Source organism: Monodon monoceros, unplaced genomic scaffold, assembly GCF_005190385.1.
Source record: "Monodon monoceros isolate NGI ecotype Baffin Bay Population unplaced genomic scaffold, NGI_Narwhal_1 Super_Scaffold_12, whole genome shotgun sequence".
Lineage (NCBI taxonomy): Eukaryota > Metazoa > Chordata > Mammalia > Artiodactyla > Monodontidae > Monodon > Monodon monoceros.
Window position 1 is genome coordinate 41,087,543 of NW_021703768.1, and position 23,192 is coordinate 41,110,734.

At 38.2% G+C, this 23,192-nt stretch overlaps 1 long non-coding RNA gene across 1 annotated transcript in view; it reads right to left on the reverse strand.

The window, feature by feature from the left end:
- LOC114892652 overlaps nucleotides 1–23,192 on the reverse strand; it is a 131,553-nt gene that overhangs the window by 20,179 nt on the left and 88,182 nt on the right. The window contains exon 2 of the long non-coding RNA XR_003792761.1: nucleotides 3,648–3,875. This is a non-coding gene — a long non-coding RNA (uncharacterized LOC114892652). The remainder of the gene's footprint in view (nucleotides 1–3,647; nucleotides 3,876–23,192) is intronic.

Genomic DNA, 23,192 nt, shown 5'->3' on the forward strand with positions numbered 1-23,192 from the left:
TCATTTCAAATGAAGCACAGAAGGAAAAAAATTATAAATAATAATTTGTGAGTTATTGTTTTCCAAACGCAACAAGAACACCAAAACATACTGTTGGAATGAATGAGAAGAGGGAGAAAGGGATAAAAAGAGCACAGAAGTAAATGGTCCTTCCTTAGTCAGCTCACCAAGTCTTTTGCACATCAGTGAGGAGCCTGTCACAGTATCACTCAAACTCGCAAGGAGTCAGTTACTGAAGACGTAAAGCAGGTGTATCATGACTGAGACACATCCTGAAGAGCTCATGCTTCCAAAGATCTGGGATGTTCTCAGAGCAGCTTTTATTGGCTTCATTTTGCTTTTCTTTCCAGTCCTATTAAAGGTATTGGTATTTAGGTGAGAGGATTCCTGGACTGGCTTATTATGATTTCAAAAGAGTTGACATGTAGGTTGTTGGCATTTCTGTCTACACTGGTTTGCACATTCTACTCCCAGCTTAAAAATGAAAAAGAGAAAGAAAGAGACAGAGACAGAGGGAGAAACAGACTTAAAATTCAATCACCAAGTGGTTGAAAGCAAACTTGAAAGCAAAATAAAGTCCATTCTCTTAAATACCTACTATGTGCATAAACCATCTATTAATTGATTCGTTGATTGCTTGAAACTGATACTCTATGTGTGAATTGTGGTGGTGGCCGTAATGCATCACCCAGATGCCCCTTCAATGAGGGACCTACTGCCCCAGCTGCTGGGGGTTCTGTCAGCAGATGCTTATTGCTGTCAGTCTCTTCAGGGACTGTCTTAGCTGCAGTGACCCCACCCAAGGTCACCTTTTCCCAGGACAACTGACATCTAATAATTTATTGATATGGGAGTATACGGGATTGGCCATCCTGGCTAAATGAGGAACAACTTTGAAGGGCCATTCTAGCTCCAGAGCTCCATCAGGGTCAACCATGACTGTCCCTGGGCTGCATCACAGCTTGACTTCTCCCTTCCATGGGTGTTGATCCCAAGGCACTCCTCAGTAAATACACCACACACCAAACTCAGTCTCAGAGTCTCCCTCCAGAAAGACCAAACATGTGATCATGTTAGATTCACATTTAAGTGCCCTTTATCTTACTAAACCAAATAATGTGAAAAATGTAAGTAAAGAACAGCCCATCTTTCCCTATAAAAATTGTCCAATATTCTTAAACTCATTGGCCACTCCAAGCTCCCAATGCCTCTGCTTTGTGTTTCTGTTTGGATAATATAACAGAGAAAGTCATTACTGTGACTGATTTAGTTAAAGTGGGAGAGAAAATGGTGTTGCCTTTATCACTACCATTATAATAAAAGTTGTAAGTAATTTAATATAATACAGAAAGGGATGAATCACCCTGATATATATGGAAACCTACACTGGGGAGTTTCTGTATATACGGCCTCACTCAAGTTGAGCTATGCTGACCAAAAAATAAAGGAATTAATGAACCTAAATCCAATCTCCGAATTTGAGCTAATTAGGTGACAAGCACAAATCTGCATGCACAAGAAAGAGGGAGAGAGGAAGGAAGGAAGAAAGGAAGGGAGGGAGGGACGGGAGGAGAGGGGAGAGGAAGAGAGAGGGAGAGGAGGGGAGGAGGGAAGAAAACAAAGAAAAATAGAAGGGAGAAAAAGAAAAGAACTAAAAATTCTGATAAACTCAAATTTTCAAAAAAGTCATAAATTCAAATGCATATAGAATCAGAGAGTTGCTGTAAATGTATGACATGGAGGGGAATGTGAGATGCAATAGGGAATGGCAGGGACTGTGACAAAATAGAGACTGAAGGCCCCATCCAAAGGGAGCATCCACCTCTTAGCTCCAGTCTACTATTTCCTTGGAGAAAAATGAAGTTGGCAATGCCAAGCCTTCTAATTTTTTTTTGAGATACTAGAAATTCAAAATTTTTATGAAGATTTTTGATTTACAAAATGTTCTGCAAATCCAAACCAAACACCTTTGCAGGCCAGATATTATTGCTCAGAAGCTGCCAGTTTGCAACTCCTTTTAGAAGACCAATTATAGGGACTTCCCTGGTGGTCCAGTGGTAAACAATCCGCCTTCCAATGCAGGGGACGTGAGTATGATCCCTGGTCGGGGAACTAAGATTCCACATGCCGCAGGGCAACTAAGCCCGCGCCCCACAACTACTGAGCTCGCATGCCTCAGTGAGAGAGCCCACACGCTGCAATGAAAGATCCCTCATGCCTCAACGAAGATCCAACATGCCACAACTAAGACCTGACACGGCCAAAAAAAAAAAAAAAAAGATCAATTATAATATAGTGGTGACCTTTTTGTCACATGTCTTAAGGTACATCCAAATAAATTTTTGTGAATATCATTATATTTTAAATCACAATAATCTCACTGTTTAACGGAAACATTATGAAAAATAAATGACAATAATTAATCTTAAAGATTTACCTATTTTATAAGCCTTTTTTAAAGGAAAAAGTCATGTTATAGTGGGATTACTTGGATAGACTAATCTGAAAAGAAGAAATTAAATTACATGTGACGGAAGTATAATATAAAATCTGCACAGTGTGTGTGTGTGTGCATGTGTATGGGGGGGTGGGGGCAGGGTAAGGGAATATTTAACAAACCAAAGTTTACCTTCTGCAGAGCATTTCCCGCATTCTCTCATTCTAGGTTTAACATCATCTCCAAAAATTCACTAACAACAACTCACCAATCTTGAACTAAAGCCAGATTATCTAATGACTTGAAGCAGCATAATATATTTCTTAAATTGAGATATAATTCACATATCATGAAATTCACCCTTTTAGAGTATAGAAGTCAGTGGTTTTCTGTATTTACAAAGTTGTGCAACCATCATCACTATCCAGTTCCGGAATATTTCATCACTCCCCCCAAAATTCATGCTTATTAGCAGCCACTCCCCACGTCCTCTGCTCCCAGCCCCTGTAAACAATTTACTTTCTGTCTCTATAGATTTGCCTATTCTGGACATTTCATGTAAATGAATTCATACAATATTTGTCCTTCTGTGTCTGGCTTCTTTCACTTAGCACAATTTTTCAGGGTTCATACATGTTGTAGCATTAATCAATACTTCACTCTTATTTATGACAGAATAATATTCCATTTTACAGACATACCACATTTTATTTATCCACTCATCAGCGGACAGATATTTGGATTGTTCCCACATTTTGGTTATTATCAATAACTTGCTATGAACATTTGTATGACTGTTTTTTTATGTACCTAAATTTTCATCTCTTGGTGTAGATTTTCTTAGGTCATATGGTAACCCTAAATTCAAATTTTTGAGAAACTGCCAGACTATTTTCCAAACTGACTGCACCATTTTACAATCTCACCAGCAGCATACGAGGGTTCTAATTTATTCACATCCTTACCAACACTTGTTATTGTTTTTATTAATTATTATTATTACAGTCATACTAATGGGTAGTGAGTAGAACCTCACGGTGGTTTTGATTTGCACTCTTCTAATGACTAATTATGTTGAACATCTTTTCTTGTGCTTAATGGCTATTCGTACATCTTTGGAGAAATGTTTATTCAAACCCTTTGCCAATATTTTAATGGGGTTGTCTTTTTATTGTTGAGTAATGTATTGTTTTAAATGAGAAAAACTGACCTTTTATTATCCTGTGAAGGGTCACACACGTGGACGGCCCTCTTGGTTACTTCTCTTGAGAGCAAGAAGATGCCCACTGTCCCATGATTCGCTATTACAGAATCTTTTTGAACTCCATCAAGCCTGGTACATCGTGTGAGAGAGCTGGTGCGAGAAGTCAGTCATGGGGGATGTGGTAGATCCATTTCCAGAATGAGTCCAGAGGCTTTTAGGGTGGAGACTCCAAACCTGGTTTTGAAGGTAGAGGGAATTTTTAAGAATTTGATGTTTACACCTCAATTTCCCTGATCTTGGGATCATGACTATTCATTTTACCTAATTCTCCTTGCATAATTCAACTTTCCTAACTAATGAGATTTGCTGTCAACCATTCTGTTTTCCTCTGATTTAAGAATAGCATTTAAGTGAACAAGGGAAGGTATTCATGAGTCCTACATCCTGCAAAGGAGGTGCTGCTAATTATATTCCACTATCTTTTAGTTATAATCTGTTATAGGAAAAGTGCTACCATAGCCAAAGTACCAATCATCACAATTTCATCAAGTATGACACACAGATTACAATGGTCCCTCTTTGTTAAGAATGCTGTACATTTTCTATAGCCTTTCACACTTCACTGGTAAATATCTCAGGTGTACAGATAAAGGGAACAGAAAGCAAGATGAAACAGTGCTAGATTGCCAAGGCTGATTTGTGCTTAGTGAGAGCAGAACTCCCCTGAAGTATTAAGATATGCCCACAGCTTTGGGATGAACTTATCTAAAGGTCACTTTAATTTGCCTTTTATTTTCAGTGACTAAGTGGGGCACTAATTGCTTTCTGTTAGCCCCTTAAATTCACCTTCCTTGCTGAAATTGATTTTAGGCATCCATTTGCTGCTGACACTTATGGGTTCAATGGATACAATCTAGGCCACATGTTCCCAGAAAATGAGCCTGAGTATGTCTAACACACAAAGATTTCAGGAAGAAAGTGACGAGCCTCCAAGTTGGTGAACTCAGAGATCTCACCACTTATTTAACAGACTCCAGGACAGTAATGATTTTCTAAAGGTTTGGTTGAACATTCTGAACCTTCCAAAAATATCAATAATAGACAGTGTATCAGGATGTTTCACAGCTTTACCAAAATTCCCATATATTAGTATTCCAGTGAACCTAGTGAAACATTTCAGGATATTTCTACTTATGCACAGAGGAACCCAGCTCATGGAGGTGACCCCAGTGCAAGCAAAACCAAAGCTCTCTGTCAAACCTGGTGAGTGGTTCTCCAGTGAGCACCAACTACCTTGGGGATCATCAAAATCTGCGTTTAGGGCTTCCCTGGTGGCGCAGTGGTTGAGAGTCCGCCTGCCGATGCAGGGGACACTGGTTCGTGCCCCTGTCCAGTAAGGTCCCACATGCCGCGGAGCGGCTGGGCCTGTGAGCCATGGCCGCTGAGCCTGTGCGTCCGGAGCCTGTGCTCCGCAACGAGAGAGGCCGCAACAGTGAGAGGCCCGCGTACCGAAAAAAAAAAAAAATCTGCGTTTAAACAGGGACCATTGCTATGATTTTCCAAGCAGTAGTTTGGGCATATAACAAACACAGAAGTTCAAGAAAGGGTCATGCTTGGCTGTTTGTGGTTTCAAGATCAGTAGAGTACTAGCACTCTTCACTGGTGACGTAGAAGGTAACACAGTTCAACCTCTCTGCTTTGGACTGTCTAGCATATTTCCATGTGATGGGGCCTGATCTCACAGGTGGTTAGGTATAGGACTAAGCAATTAGCATGAACCAATTCTGCTGTAATTCCTTCAGGATGCACCAAATGTCCCCCTTTTTACTGTTTTTGAATGGGGGAGGATAGTTATTAAGAATTAGCCTTTGCCTACTTTGGGGTACCTCACTGGTATATGACACAAATTAGCACATGCCCACTGTTTTAAAAGTAAACTCACTCAGCTCCTCTGAATGGTATTTTTCACACCTAAATTTTGTATAACAACACAGACCTTGAAATATAACTCAGTGTACAGCAGTGGTCCCAACATTGTGGGCTCTTCACACAATCCCAGTTGTTTATATTTGTGCTCCATTCATAGACAACTTTTCTCAGACTTGCACGTTTCTCTTGCTATGGAGCCAGGTCTTCCATTTCACTGGTGCTCTGCTCAATCTGGATATTCTGTTTTTGAAGGCAAACATGCCTCCAAACTCTGGAGACTTGGAATCTACTACCTGCTGGGATCCATGGTATTACTTTCTGATGTTACTGTTTAGCAGTGGTTCTTGATAAACCATACTCAGAGGGTCCTAGTCTTGAAGGGATTGAGCATATATATGAGATTGGACATCCCAAACACGTCTCCCTGAGGTTGTCTATTATTCCCATATACCCATATGCCATGGATGACACAAAGGACATTAATATTGGTTACCACATCCTAAGTTGAATACAGCAATATTCCAGAAATAAGCAAAGCTTCAAGGTAGTGTCCTCAGTGTGCTGTCGCTGGAACCTCAGATACAATGACTTACAGGGTCACTGCTTTAGTGTCTATCATAATAAAATGAGGACTTCTGGTGAATCCTACAGTTTTGATTCCACCTCCTTCTTCTGTAGGGGAGTATTAAGTGTTTCAGTTTGTTCTCTAAACTTTACTTGGGACATTCATATGCTATTGCTCATGGTGTAACAAAATGTATGGTTTGCATCAGAAAAAGAATACGAGCATTTGGGCTGTTTCAGACTAGGCTTAAAGCTTTGTAAGGGATGATTCTCTTGCACTTGCCTTGTGCACATTCAAAGGTGGCGTGTCACAGGGGAGACCAGAGAAGGCAGCCCAGTTTGAGTTGTTATTGTTGTTTTAATACAAAACCATCTCTTGGCTCTTTTTCCTCTTTAAATAACTTCTTATTTCTAATTTTAAAAATACTATATACATATCAAATATTAGAAAACCTAAAAGAGAAAAAAATGAAATAATACTCAGAATTTCACATGCCAAGGGAACTACTTTAAACACTTTAAAGTATGTTCTTCTGGACACTTTCCTAACATATTTAACGGCTGGATAGAATTCTATTTTATGCATACCAGAAATAAGTATATTGGTTACAAAGGGAGGCAGGCTCTCTGGAATTAAATCTTGATCCTACCCTTTACCTAAATCTTTGGCCAGATACTTCACTTATCTATGTGGCAGTTTCCTCATCCACAAAATAAGGGTTATAGTAGTTCTTACCACTATTGTTAGAACTGTAGGATTGCTGCATGTATTAAATGCATTAATATATGTAAAGTATTTAGAATATTGCTGACACATAATAAATATAACTCTCATTATCTTTGTTATTACTATTATTGTTTTACATTCAAATTTATAGTTTTCCTCTCTTATAAACATTACTAAAATAAACTTCCTAGAAGTTAAATCTTGAGCACATCATTTTTAGGGGGAGGGGACATGGGAGTTCCAGTGGGAAATAAACATAATTGACATTGGTTCAAAGATAATTTAATCCAAAATTTGCAATTTCAAAAGCCTATAGGGACCAGGCGAGTACATAAATGTTTGAATCAGACTTAAGACAATAAGGAATCGTGGGGCCAGTGTCTGAACTGGCCATCTTAAAGGAATTAAGATTAAGAAATTTAATACAACCCACTGCCCCAGAAAACCAAACCAAACCAAAACATGCAGCCTGTGGGCTTCAAGTGTTCCTCAGGCCACCGATAGGCAATTTCTGATCTGTTCTACAGCCTCATTTTTTAAAATTTCATTGAGATATAACTGCCATATTGTACTAGTTTTATGTGTATGACACCTAAATGATCTATGTATATGTTATAAAATGATCACCACAATAAGTTTAGTTAACATCCATCACCACATATAGTTACAATTTTTTTCCCTGTGATGAGAACTTTTAAGATCTACTTTCTTAGCAACTTTTAAATGGACAATACAGTTGAGTGCATCCTTATGTCCTTAGGATAGATTCCTAGGAGTTGAACTGCTGGCTCTACAGCATATTTTTAATGCTTTAGATACATATTACCAACATTCTTTCCCTAAAGTTGGTACCTCTTGATGTTTTCAAGACCGGTAATCTGAGTGTCCATTTTTTTTTTTTTTTTTTTTCAGTACGCGGGCCTCTCACTGTTGTGGCCTCTCCTGTTGCGGAGCACAGGCTCTGGACGCGCAGGCTCAGCGGCCATGGCTCACGGGCCCAGCCGCTCCGCAGCATGTGGGATCCTCCCGGACCGGGGCATGAACCTGTGTCCCCTGTATCGGCAGGCGGACTCTCAACCACTGCACCACCAGGGAAGCCCCATGATGACTTTTAAATTTATAATTTCAAAATTTTTGACAGAGACCAAAAAGAAACATATCTTATTGTAAATTTAATATATATTTTTTATTACTGTTTAACACTGTACTCTTGGCACTTAGAATGTCTGACACAATGTAGATGATTGATAAGGCACAAAAATGTATGTTTGAGCTTACTGAATATATGCATGTATATATATGCTCATGTTTACATACACCCACACACACACACACATATACAGAGTACATGAATTGTCAATTTTCATGACTCTTTTTAGCAGTGGACCTGCCAGAACTTTAGAGCACCAGCTGAGCAGCTCTAGCTTCAGCAGAGGAAACAACTTACTCAGAATTATTCATAAATAGCTGCCATTAACCTACTTACTGTTTTTATGAATGTAGCTTTGTATAAATGTTTGTGTCTTGCCCTGTGGTTCATAACAACATCTGTGTCCATTACCACTGGAGTTCCACACTGAAAAATATGTTACCTTGCCTATATCTAAGTCCCACACAGCACTTAACTTCTTGTATAATCTTAGGCAAGTAAAGTATTTCCTTGGAATTTCCATTTTCCTATCTGTAAATGAGGAAAACAACATTTGACCCACCTAGGTCACAGGGTTGCTGTGAAATGAAAGAATCTTGGGAAAGTGTGAACTGCTTTAGAAATGTAGAAGAGCATCCCTAGGGTCACTAATTATCTTTGCATATTGCTTCATTTAAGGGCAGCGACAAAGTCAGATACCTTCTCTTCCAAATTGCCTATCGCTGGCCAGGCATCAAGTGTTAAAAAAAATAATAACATTGAATTGGGGACTTCCCTGATGGTCCAGTGGGTAAGACTTTGTGCTCCCAATGCAGGGAGCCCAGGTTCGATCCCTGGTCAGGGAATTAAATCCCACATGCTGCAGCTGGGAGTTCACATGCCGCAACTTAAAAGCCCGCGGGCCACAACAAAGGTCCCATGTGCCGCAACTAAGACCCAGCGCAGACAAAAAAATAATAAATAAATAAATATTAAGAAAAAAGAAGAAAAAATATTAACATTGTACTGAGTTAAGATTCTAAAGGTTTGGCATTTTATATAAAAACTCCAGGACTTTGACCTAAGCTATTTCTAAGACTTAATTTTTGTTACAGTCTAATCAATAAACTTGTAGCCAGATATTCACATTTCAGTCTTTTTTTTAACCTATATGCATTTGACCATTTCCGTGTTCCTAAGATTTCAAAAATGAAATACAGAGGAACTAAGCAGTATAATTTTGGGGATGGAGGAATGGGAAATTACAGGGAAAATAATATATTGTCCAAGTTTCTACTATTAACTTTAAAAAAAAAATCATGCTGTAGCTTGTCATATCACCATAGAATGTTGGGAATTAATTTCATTTTCCTCTTATATATATTTTTTTAAATATTCCTCTCTAAGAAATACTCAAATCTGGGGCCATGAAAGAATAAGATAGAAAATCTGAGCCAATTCCAAACTGATCTGGTTTGCCCATTCCTTATGAAATTATATTTTGACCTTTTAGTTATTGAATTTTAGTCCTTTTAGCTATTGAATTTTAGCCAGCTCCACAGTGAATTACAATTAAAGTTAACAAGGAGTCTTAAAACTACAAAACCTGGTAGTTTTGAGAGGTACACTCCAAGTAAATAGGTTTCCAGGGACCCCAAACTCCCTGGTGTAGAAACATTTTCCATCATGTCTTTGTTCTGTGGCAGGTCTTAGGTAGAAAATAGGGTTTTGCTCATGAAAAAAAGAACAAGCAAGATTTTTCATGAAGTGAGTAGCTCTGTTGTATTCGCACATAGGCTCCTTACTCAGGCAAACAAGACACATCATCTTATCATTTGTTCTCCACCTGAACGGAATGTCCTACTATCACTGAGCTGGACAGTAGGGGCAATACTACTGACAGCTGTCATGCAGCTGCACACTACAATGGCAACCTCAGAACACGGGATTACGGAAAATCTTCTTCCCCTTGCCTCCTCTTCCCCACTCAATTTTCCTATTGCTAGCCTCTTCTTGAAAACCTATCTAAAAGAGAGGAAAAAATTAGCAATACACTGTGTTCTAAGATTATATTTCCTTCAGTTTGGCTGACATCCTAATACCTCAAGCCATGGGCTGTTCAGAATGGATCAACTACAAAAGGTCAGTTCTGGCCAATATTGAAATGAGACTCATCCAACAACAATAGAAATGTGGCCTGGGGAATTGAGTATTCTTGAGATCTAGTCCATATAGCAGTGTCTGGGGGCACTGTATTATGGAAGGTACTGTCTTTCCAATGGGAGTAAAGAGCAAAGTCATGGTCACTGGAGGGCTTTAAAAATTACAAACATTTTTTCTCAAATAGGGATAAGCCCTAGATATTTAGAAATGATACAATTTCCCTTTTTGTACCAGATAAGATTCTTAATCAATCTTTCCTGAATAGCAAACTAGGTTTTTTTGTTTGCTATTGTTCTTGCGGCGGGAGCAGGGCTGGGGGTGGGAGGAGTCCGCTTTCCAAAAGCATAACGCCAAAACTTTGTGGTTTCATTAGGAATGACTTATAATAAGACAACCCAAAAAAAGTAGAAAAAAATTATCAACATATTTGCAGAAGAAAAATGCTGTTTTTCTGTGATTTTGAGTACCAGGAATTCTTCAAACCTTCCAATAAAATTGAGGTTCTCCCATACCAGGTCTAGTTTATGACCCTGCCCAGATCTGCTTGGTTCACCCTGCCCTCTGGGCATCAACTCTTCACTCAATGAAGCACCTCAGCTGTTGCTGCCTTGGTTTCATGTACCAATGCTATGTCTCAGGATCCCCTGGGGTGAGAACTGGGTGTCAGCACCACCTTCAGTCAACCTGCTGTGTCAGCACCCATAGCAGATATAGTCCAGCAGACCGAACCCATGATAGGCTCTGGCTTCTACAACTTCCACACTCGGATGACAAGAGGGAGATCTGCCCACAGAGACCAGATAAATTAACCTGGAAAGAAAGAGCTTTGACCAGTGAGAGTCAAAAAACAGGAAGGAACCAGTGGATGAACTCCTTTGCCTTCATGTTTCTGAAAGACTGTACGTACCGGCAGAGTGTGCAGAAGAAGATGCCCTGTATGCCTGAGTAGCCAGCTCTGTGTGTGTGTGTGTGTGTGTGTGTGTGTGTGTGTGTTTTAAGGTGTGGCCAGCTCAGAAATTTACAATCTAGTATTCACTTTTCTTTCTTCCCTGCTTCACTTCTTTTTTTCCCTTACTCTTGTTGTTCTGAGGTTTCACCTCTCAGTAAAGCCAAAGAACTTAATCTCTGTCTCCAGTTCTATTTTCTAGGAAACCCAGGCTAAGATATCCTCCATATGACAGTATTTTCGACTTCTGCATTATAAGAAAACACATATTGTTAAAATATATTAGATTCAATTATGTGTTTAAGTGAATTAGTGCTTTATATAAGCTAATAGTTAAAAATGAATAAGGTTGAATCCTGAAATTGCTAATATTTGCAGGTTCTCAACCTCAGCCTAAACAAACGGCAGTTTCTTATGGTTCAACCTAATAATATTTATACTGGAAGTAAAGGACTATGGTCGTTAAGACCTCGGGAGTCATACTAACAGTTCTACCACTTACTACCTGATTGATACTGAACAAGTTACTAAATCATTCTAAATCCCAGATATCTCATTCATAACATAGGGATAATATCTAGGCTTGTTGTGAGAATTAAATTATATAGTCCATGTAACTATTTAATAAGTATTAGTTATTTTAATACAAATTAATATATTTATCACATCTATGGATAATGTCTGGTGTATATATGAACTTAAGGATCATTTTCTCTAAATCTCTCTGCAACCCCACACCTTCAGACCAGGCATCCTTGGTCCTCAGGTCAGAAACCACTGACAAAAATACATATTTACATGTCACAGAGAAAAATAAGAAAAAAGAATATTTGTTAATAATTACTATTATACTTCCATCTCTGAATCATTAATTTCAGTTCTATTGCTTGATCTGTTTTTATATATGAAGATTCAGGATCTCCACTAATTCTCTTAGGTTATTATGTTACTGGATTTTTGTAAGTCACTTTCAACAATATTTAGAGGACAAAAATTATTTGGCTTAAAAATGTTGAATTAGTCCTTTCTCAAATTTTTCAGGGTTACTTTCCTTCACATTTAGGCCAAATTTATTTCTACTTCTCATGTTACCACTTGACTAAAAGCAAAATTGACCAGAGGTAGTAGAGTAATACCCATCTACATAGCATATTAAAGAGGTTCTAACTAAGGATCCTATCTGCTCCCAAGTACCTCCTACACTGTCCTACCTAATATTCGCCCTCCTTAAATTAGGTTTCCAATAACAATCATATAATATTTATATAGTTCAATATGGTTTACAAAGTCTTCCAAATATTACAGCTTAATACTCATAGCACATCTTAGGTGGCTTAGTCAATCCTCTTAGAAGCAAATAACAGAAATCAATGTCAAACTTTAAGAAAAAAAGACATTTTATCATCGTCATCATCATCATTTCATAAAATCCAAGGGGCAACCAGCCTCAGGATACGGCTAGAACAAGGACCTGGAAGGCCAGGAGGAATGAAGGGCAGTACTTGTCATCACTTACTCTGCTTCTCTCATACATCTTTTTCATTGTGTCCAACCTGACCATCAAGCCTCCCAGTTTACTTATCCTCTGATCAAGAGACCAGTCCAGCTGAACTACAGTTACTTGGTCTTACTTCCAAGTTCCCAGGAGAGCGTAGCTCTGATCAGCCCAGTTTGAAAAGATACCCCTTCCTGGTCCAACCGTCTTTGGCCAGCAGGATGGGGCCTTGTACTGCAAACATGGCTGCCAAGGCCCACCTGTGGGCAAGGAGCGATTTCAGAGCAATTGGATTGTAATGTTAAGCAGATCATCCCAAAATGTGTCCACTACATTTGAGGCAAGTGTAAATGTTCCTGGCTTTTTAAATTTTTTATTTTACTGTGGTAAGAACACTTATCATGAGATCTATCCTCTTAACAGATTTTTAAGTGTGTGATACAGTATTATTATCTATAGGCACTATGTTTTACAGCAGACCTCTAGAACTTATTCATTTTGCATAACTGAAATTTTGTCCCTGCTATTAGCAACCTTCCATTTCCCCCTCCACCAGGCCCTGGCAACCACCACTCTACTCGGCTTCTATGAGTTTGACTACTTTAGGTACTTCTTATAAGTGTAACCATGTCATATTTGTCCTTCTGTGACTGGTATATTTCACCTAACATAATGTCCTCAAGGCTCAGCCATGTTTCGCATATTACAGAATTTTCTTCTTTCTGTTTCTATTTTATAGATGAAAAAACTGAAGTTCTGGAAGGTTGCCTCCTTAAAGTAGAAAAATCAGCATTTGACCCAAACATTTTGGCTATAAATTCTACATTTTTTTCAGTTCGACCACATTACCAGTCTGAAAGCTGATGTAAAGAAGGTCATCGTTAAAATTCTGCAAATTTTAACTGGAAAGGGTAATGCAATAAAATGTTAATGTTGATTAAGGTAAAGTAGTCAGCTTAAGTTCTTTAAAAGAGCCTAGGGCTGGCCTTTGAGGAAGCACATTCAGTTCTCTACGTTTGGAAGCTAGTACATAGCAGAAATATCCAATGAAACTTGGTGAAGGGGAGATAAAAAGAGAGGAAGCCTGTCTTAAAAAAAAAAAGAAGTAAAACAAAACATCATATATTTACATTTAGTGGATCCTAGTCCAAGGAAATACTAGTATCTATGGGATTCTTCCAAACATAAAATCCCATGTTTAGGTGATGAAGAGAGGCTACTTTATTAAAGTCGCTAAGGCATGACACCTGATTTCCATTAAGCGCATTGCCTGATTCCTTTGAGTTTACAATGATCATTTATAAGCTCTGTGCAAAGTCAAGTCCACTGTGGACCAATGCTTATTTTCATAGTTGACATAGACCATAGCTACCTGATTTCAAACATTGGGATTTAAGGGTTCTCTACAAAAATATCCAGGCATGTTAATGTATAAGGGCAAATATCTGGGTATTTGGATATATTAGCTGATTATTTTAAATTTTTGGTTTTCAAATTTTAGAAAGTCATTAATATAGTCTCTAAGGAAGTACCCTAATTCATTTTTCAAAACTGTTTGAAACACATGAGCAACAGCCTCAGATTTGGTAAACAGGATTTTGGCTGTCAGTGCTTTGCATGCTAAGACTGGACTAAATTGCACCTCAGGTTTGTATACTTATGGAGAACATACTCATTACTATCTAAAAACTAACTGGTCCTTTAAAATCAGTGTGCTATGTAAATCCATATCACTCTTCTAAAGATACAAATACATGCATACAACATGTATGCATACATACATACACATACACACATGAGTTGGTCAAACTCCACAGGATGCTAGAACAAGACATAAGTCCTACATTCTTTTTTTTTTTTTTTTTTTTTTTGCGGTACGCGGGCCTCTCACTGTTGCGGCCTCTCCCGTTGCGGAGCACAGGCTCGGGACGCGCAGGCTCAGCGGCCACGGCTCACGGGCCCAGCCGCTCCGCGGCACGCGGGATCCTCCCGGACCGGGGGCACGAACCCGTGTCCCCTGCATCGGCAGGCAGACTCTCAACCACTATGCTACCAGGGAAGCCCGAGTCCTACATTCTTACTAGATCTCATCTTAATAATGAAGTTGGACTGCCCTCAAAACAATGAGGAATATTGTTTTCCCTAATATCTCATATTAGGGATAAAATGTTGAGTGAGCCTTCTGCCCTCATTTAGGAAGCCTGGATGGTGATTTCTCCACAAGAGAGAGTGAATGAAAGACATTCCAAGCTGAGGATTGAAATATTGCAGGGGTACAGAGTACGAGAGCAAACTGCCTTTCAGAGGCTTGTACCCTGAGACTGGTTAAAAGAATGCAACTGAGCAAAAATAAATGCTTTGACAGCAAGATGCTTCTTGGCACTATTGAACATGTCTGAATTCAGCACATAAGGATTAGTGACGAAATTTAAAAGGGCAGTATTATTTTGAGAATCAAAAGATTTCTCCTTTTTTAGATAAAAAGACTTGGTTTTAAAAATTGAGTCACAAATGTGTGATATATTATGGCATACTTATTGTTGTTTAATTTATAAATTGAACAGTTAATAATCTTATGCTTGCCTGCCCCTCATACAGTTGTTTTTATAATCAAGTCTACCTTTAATAAAATATAACAAGGTGAGTGGATGCCTAAGGTTATACAGCTGATTCTACTAGCAATACTATGTAGAGTCTTTGCTTTTAGAATTTTCTCCTAATTATATAAATAGATAGGATTGCACACAAAGACAACACAATGTTAGTTATGAGTAAAAAACCACAATATAAAAGAATGTTTTTCATTTAAATTGTTTTCCTTTTAAGACAGCTTGACTTACTCAAAAGCAGTGGAAGACCCTTGACTTCATTTCTATTTCAAAGCACAATCCCCACTTAACATCTGTTTTTCTGGGCAGTTGAAACTGTCTTTCTGACTGCATGACTTCAGATGAATGTTTTAAAAACTATCCAGTAATGTGCAATTTCATTTGAGACAGGTACTATCATGTCAGTTTGAAGCAACTGTGAATAGTCCTTCCTAAATATTTCTAATGCCATTTGATAGGTGTCATTGAATTTTATGAAAACTACTGAGCCACTTCCTTTTTTGACCATGTTTGGAATTACTGTACAGATCTCTTTCCTGGCCTTTGGCAGAGACTTGTGATATAAATAAGTTCATATGGCTGGCTGCAAAGGAAGAAGGTGTGTATTACTAGACCCAGTACATCAAAGGGGTGTGCACGGTTTCAACAAAAATTAAGAACAGGAGTGCCTTAGAGAGAGATACCTCTGAGAGATTTCCGCAGATCATGGCCTGCCTTGAAGAGTGCTTTCTCTCCTGGTTAATACACTCCTTCCTGTCTCCACCTCCACCCCCATTCTAAAAATGTAGTGAAACTAATGTTAACTATGAAAATAGTTATGAGAAAGTTTCGAATAACCGGGAAAGGAGATCTGAGTAAAGGGGAGGATGGCACATCCATATCACAAACACAATTCTAACAAACTTTATTTACATAGAAGCCTCCATATGTCACCACTGTGTAAATTCTCCCATATGGACAACTTTATGCCTTAAAATCTTGCCTTTGACAGTTTCCTTCACTATGAGATACAACAGATTTTCAGTACCTTTCAATCAATATCTTGCAGAATTGACATGGTGTATGGTCTGATTCAGGTCTGTGCAAAATTGAAGTCTGATATTCATAGAAGCAGTTATTTAATTCTCAAAATACTATTATTACAGAAATACTTAACATAGAAGATGAAAACCTCCTAATCCTTCCACCCAAAAGAGAACCAATCTCAACATTCACTGCATATCACTATTTCTCACCCAAAATATGTCACACTAACATATATTATAGTCTCTACAAAATTATTCTTTGACTACAATTTTTATGAAAAAGCCAGAGCACAAGACTATTTTCACCCTTCCCCATTCAATTTTCAAACAGGAAGAGAACTTCCACATTCTTTCTCTTGTGCTTTTTTTCCCTTCTTGATCTGATTCCTTTGTTTGATGGAACAGAGTCTTTGGTGATAGAGTTCATAGAAATCTCTTAACATTCTCCAAAAATGCCACTCAATTTTAAACTATAGCATTCATAACTGGCATTTCGTTTTTCATTTGGGAAATTTTAATGAATATGTTCTAACAAAAGTTTGCTATAAAGAAAATTGTTAGTGAGAGGCCCACGTACCACAAAAACAAAAAGAAATTAAACATGCATAGCAAAAGATTAGCATTTTGTGAAACCTTTAAAATTATATTAAAAAGAAAAAGATTGATTTTGTAATTAACAAAATTGAATAGTACTCAATATCACATCATGAAAAAATTATATATTGACTAGTTTGCTTCTATTGAGATTTTTAAGTAAGAAATGCTACTACAGTTCTCTACCTAATAATGCTTCCAAAAGTATGTCATAGGTAGATATTTACTAAGTGTGCCCTTTAGAATTTATCACCAACAAAGTAGAAGGTGAGCTGGACTAAAGGACAGGCTCTGGTTCTGCTACCAGCTATTTACACTTATGTGAGAAAATAAGTTAACTTCCAAGACCTTGATTTCCTCACCTGTAAAATTAGAAGCATAGATGCAATTTTTTTGAAGGTCACTTAAGTCAGTCTGTTTTGGATTTTGGTGAGAGCTACTTGAGTAGGCTAGTTGTTACAAGGAAATCTCCCAAATTCAGAGGCTTAATGCCAGAGAAGCTTATTTCATATTTATTATATGACCAGGTTCAATGGGCATGTTCCAGGTAGCTTTCTTCCATGTGTCAATTGGGGAAGAGAAGTTTCCTCCATCTTATGGCTTTACCATTCTCTAAGCCTTGGATTCCTCTGCAGCTGATCCACAAAGTATAAAGAAGAATCAAGGAAAGGACACCCACTTCTTAAACACATTTGCCTAGAAATGACACATTGTATTTTCACTCATTTGTTTTCCATTGGCCAGAATGATCCCACCTAGATCCAAGGAGACTGGGAAATGTAGTCCCTGGCTGGGCTGACACTGGAAGGGGGAACACAAGTTTTGGTGGAAAATCCAACAGATACCATCCTAAAAGGAGACAGTGGCTCTATATAAAGAAGTAAAGAGATCTTGGGAAAATTCAATAAATATCAATATAAGCAAATGGCCCCTATACTCAAGCAATGCCCCATGCTGAAACTGATGAAATGGTTCATTTCCCAAAAAATATGAAGTTCTTTAAATACACTGTAGGAAGTCATGGTTTGAGATAAAATCTGCCATACTATAGAATCCTAGAGAGATTCTGAGTTCTGCAGCACTTTATCCACCCAAAGTAATTCCATCATTCCTAGCGGTAAAGCATGTTGAGTCAGTCTATTTATATCTTAAGCCTGAATCAGTTTTAGCTCTCCCTCCTTCTAGCAATGACATCTTACAAACTTCCCTCCTGGAAGCTGGCTATGTAATTTGTGAGTCCCAGTGCAAAATAAAAAACCAGCACCCCCTGCTCAAAAATCAGGGGGGAAATGCTATTGAAGGTACTAAAATATAAAGCTTTGTCCTTTCTTCCAAATGATCTCTCTCAACTTGCTATGTTGTTTTTTATTTGCTATTTAATGTCATCCTAAGTAAAAAAAAAATTTTTTTTTAATTACTGGCGTGAATACTACCATCCATTTATATTGTGCAGTGCCAGTATTACATGGAAATATTAGAGATTTAACTGGTATGGGGAATCACCAGAATTATCCAATTTGTATTCAGTGATGCCTCCCCAGTGGCCCTCTGAGCTGACCAGAAGAAACAAACACAAGTCAGACTCAGGAAGGCTGGAAGTAGGAAGAGTATGCCCAAAAGCACAGAGCTGGTCAAGGGAGTACTCCAGGCCACAAAGATACCTGCCAGGAGACAGCAGACCCCAGCCTAGTCCCGCCCCCAACCCCAGGCCCTGGGGATCTGGCCCTGCAACATGGAGCACAGCGTGCACTCCCTTGGGTCTCACGCTGCCAGGTTCTCCCTCCTACCAGCTATCCTGGAGGAAGTCAGGTCGGGCATTTCCCCTTCCCACTGGCCCAACTCTGGGCAGACCCCGAGGATCTTTAAACTTCTGCACCAGGAATCACTCAGTTTCTAGATCACGGTGGGCAAGCAGTTAAACTCTGTTGTGCCACCTAGTGGCTCTAGATCTCAGGCACTGGGACCAAGACACCATGCCCCGCTCCCAGAGGCTGCCTGACCGCCACCAGCCCTCTTTTCTCTACACTCATGCTCCAATGTCCCATCAGACTTCACTCGCAAGACACAAATTCATACATCATAAATTTATCAAGAATTTCACACTACAGTTGGCAAACATGGTGTCCTCTGAGCACAGGAACCTATGTTGCTGCACTGACCACATGCCCATGAAGACAGCCCTAACCCTACTTGAAATGAATGTCTTCAGGAACAAAGTGTCTCCTTCAACTGTGATCCCAAAACCCCGGGGCTCCAAGTGATCCATTCTTGCCAAGGTGTCTTGCTCAAAGAAACAGTACAGTAAAATAGCCAAGAGTAATTAAGAATAATTCCACTCTTTGCTTGCATTATGCAAAGACTAATAAGGAGAACCTAATTCATAATTCAAAGCAAGAATTTTTAAGCTCCTGGTTTCTGTTCTCCAGTCCTCCTGCATAGAAGCTGATGTAGAGTCTTATTCTTTGTTTCTCACTTGCCATTTTGCAACAAAAAAATGTTCTCCCTGACACCAAGCCCATAAAGCTTCTTCCTCGCTCCCCCCACTTCTCCCCCAGCTCTTGCATAAATCAATTCAGCCTCTTGGATTTCTGTTCCTTTTTTCCTCTGCTTTGCCCATTACTAAGGTTCTCTAGCCCAAAGGGGAGCCCAGAAGCTGATGCAGAGGGTAAGAGTTTTTTCCTCTCATGAGAGTGAGAGGAGGGACTATAAAAACAATGCTTTGTGCCCCAATTATATATTAATCATTTTATTCCTCTTATAAATCAAGGCCTACTCACTTGTGTTGATTTCATTTATCCCTCAGAATAGCTCTTGATGCTGCAGCCTCTCTTAGTTAACTAAACAGTGGCTCTCCGTCTGTTGTGTAGAAGCTAAAAGCGCTGGCACCTGTTATCTGTGGGACACTGGATGAGTCATTTAATCTCAGCCTTCCGTTTCCTCTGTAGTGTATATAAACTGTGATTTGGGGGTAATCCAGAGTCGGAGGAATGAACTCTTTCTCAGTCCCATGAATTAATGGCCTGATTACGTATAAACGACTAATATATAATTGATCTTAAGAAAATATGTATCAAGGAAAAGAGGGTGGCCTGCACTGGAAAATCCTTGTAAGAAACATTGGGGTAGCAATAGTTAATCAAGGTTTTCTGAATTTAGGTAAAATATCTCCAAACAACTTTTCTTTCTATTTTCCAATTACATATTTCTGATTAATAGCTTGATCCCCAAATATATTTATTCCAGGAGGGAGAAAATAGTTTCCAAGGATGAAATACACAAAGGTATGGTCATTGGGAATAGATGTGTCCTATTATAAATTAAAATTTTGGCATTCTGGATTATTTATCAGCCTTTTGTGGATTTAGGTGGTATAATCCTGATCATTTCAGAGTATATTAAATTGTATAGATTATTAATTTGTTAAACTGAGTACACATCCTGAAATGTAGTGACCCATTATTCAACACCTCCAACTACCTGACACTCAATATCTTAGCAATATGTGAAATTAGATGACTAAAAACTATCTACCAGGGTGTTATAAAAATTAAAGAGAAATGTATGTATATGTAAATGTATGCAAATGTAAATGTACGTGAAAGTCTTGAGCACAAGGTCTGACTTATATAGTTTCTTAATTAAAGTTTTGTTTATTTTACAGTAGGTCCTTGTTGGTTATATATTTTAAATATAGCAGTGTGTGTATGTCAACCCCAAACTCCCAATCTATCCCTCCCCTGACACTTCCCCCACTGGTAACCATAAATTCATTCTCTAAGTCTGTGAGTCTGTTTCTGTTTTGTAAATAAGTTCATTTGTATCATTTTATTTTAGATTCCACATATTAGCGGTATCATATTTGTCTCTGACTTACTTCACTTAGTATGATAATCTCCAGGTCCATCCATGTTGCTGTAAATGGCATTATTTTATTCTTTTTAATGGTTGAGTAATATTCCGTTGTATGTATGTACCACATCTTCTTTATCCATTCATCTGTCGATAGACATTTAGGTTGCTTCCATGTCTTGGCTATTGTTAACAGTGCTGTAATGCACACTGGGGTCCATGTATCCTTTCAAACCATGTTTTTCTCTAGATATATGCCCAGGAGTGGGATTACTGGATCATATGGTAGCTCTGTTTTTAGTTTTTAAGGAAACCTCCATACTGTTCTCCATAGTAGCTGTACCAATTTACATTCCCACCAACAGTGCAAGAGGGTCCCCTTTTTTCCACACCCTCTCCAGCATTTATTGTTTGTAGATTTTTTGATGATGGCCATTCTGACTGGTGTGAGGTGATATCTCACTGTAGTTTTGACTTGCATTTCTCTAATAATTAGCTATGTTGAGCATCTTTTCATGTGTCTCTTGGCTATCTGTATGTCTTCTTTGGAGAAATGTCTATTTAGGTCTTCTGCCCATTTTTTGATTGGGTTGCTTGCTTTTTGGATATTGAGCTGCATGAGCTGTTTGTAAATTTTTGAGACTAATCCCTTGTCAGTTGCTTCGTTTGCAAATATTTTCTCCCATTCTGAGGGTTGTCTTTTCATTTTGTTTATGGTTTCCTTGGCTGTGCAAAGGCTTTGAAGTTTCATTAGGTCTCATTTGTTTATTTTTGTTTTTATTTCCATTATTCTGGGAAACAGATCAAAAAACATATTGCTGCAATTTACATCCAAGAGTGTTCTGCCTATGTTTTCCTCTAAGAGTTTTATAGTATCTGGTCTTACATTTAGGTCTTTAATCCATTTTGAGCTTATTTTTGTGTATGGTGTCAAAGAATGTTCTAGTACCATTTTTTTTACATGTGGCTGTTCAGTTTTCCCAGCACTCTTTACTGAAGAGACTGTCTTTTCTCCATTGTATATTCTTACCTCCTTTGTTGTAGATTAATTGACCATAGGTGTGTAGGTTTATTTCTGGGCTTTCTATCCTGTTCCTTTGGTCTATATTTCTATTTTTGTGCCAGTACCATACTGTTTTGATGACTGTAGCTTTGTAGTATAGTCTGAAGTTAGGGTACCTGATTCCTCCAGCTCTGTTTTTCTTTCTCAAGATTGCTTTGGCTATTCAGGGTCTTTTGTGTCTCCATACAAATTTTAAGATTTTTTGATCTAGTTCTGTGAAAAAATGCCATTGGTAATTTGACAGGGATTGCATTGAATCTGGAGATTGCCTTGGGTAGTATAATCATTTTCACAGTACTGATTCTTCCAATCCAAGGACATGGTATATCTCTCCACCTGTTTGTGACATCTTCGATTTCTTTCATCAATATTTTATAGTTTCCTGCATACAGGTCTTTTGCCTCCTTAGGTAGGTTTGTTCTTACACATTTTATTCTTTTTGTTGCAATGGTAAATGGGATTGTTTCCTTAATTTCTGTTTCTGATCTTTTGTTGCTAGTGTATAGGAATGCAAGAGAGTTCTGTGTATTAATGTTGTATCCTGTGACTTTACTAAATTCATTGATTAGCACTGGTAGTTTTCTGGTGGCAACTTTAGGATTTTCTATATATAAATTCATTGATTGGCACTAGTAGTTTTCTGGTGGCATCTTTAGGATTTTCTATATATTAGTATCATGTCATCTGCAAACAGTGACAGTTTTATTTCTTATTTTCCAATTTGGATTCCTTTTGTTTCTTTTTCTTCTCTGATTGCCATGTCTAGGACTTCCAAAACTACGTTGAATAAAGATGGTCAGAGTGGACAACCTTGTCTTATTCTTAATCTTAGAGGAAATGCTTTCAGCTTTCACCACTGAGTATGATGTTAGGTGTAGGTTTGTCATATATGGCCTTTATTATGTTGAGGTAGGTTCCCTCTATGCCCACTTTCTGGATAGTTTTTATCATAAATGGGTGTTGAATTTTGTCAAAAGCTTTTTCTGCATCTATTGAGATGATCATATGGCTTTTATTCTTCAGTCTGTTGATGTGGTTATCACACTGATTGATTTGTAGATATTGAAAAATCCTTGCATCCCTGGGATAAATACCACTTGATCATGGTGTATGATCTTTTTAATGTATTGTTGGATTCTGTTTGCTAGTGTTTTGTTGAGGATTTTTGCATCTATGCTCATCAGTGATACTGGACTGTAATTTATTTTGTGGTATCTTTGTCTGGTTTTGGTATCAGGGTAATGGTGGCCTCACAGAATGATTTTGGGAGTATTCCTTCCTCTGCAATTTTTTGGAATAGTTTCAGAAGAATAGGTGTTAACTCTTCTCTAAATGTTTGATAGTTAAAGTTTTTTGTATGAATAGACTCTTCTATTTTCTCAATTTACACTGAATTGTCTCAGTTTGTAATCATTAAGACTACAAGCATCACTTGTATTTAATCTGTGCTTCTAAAAG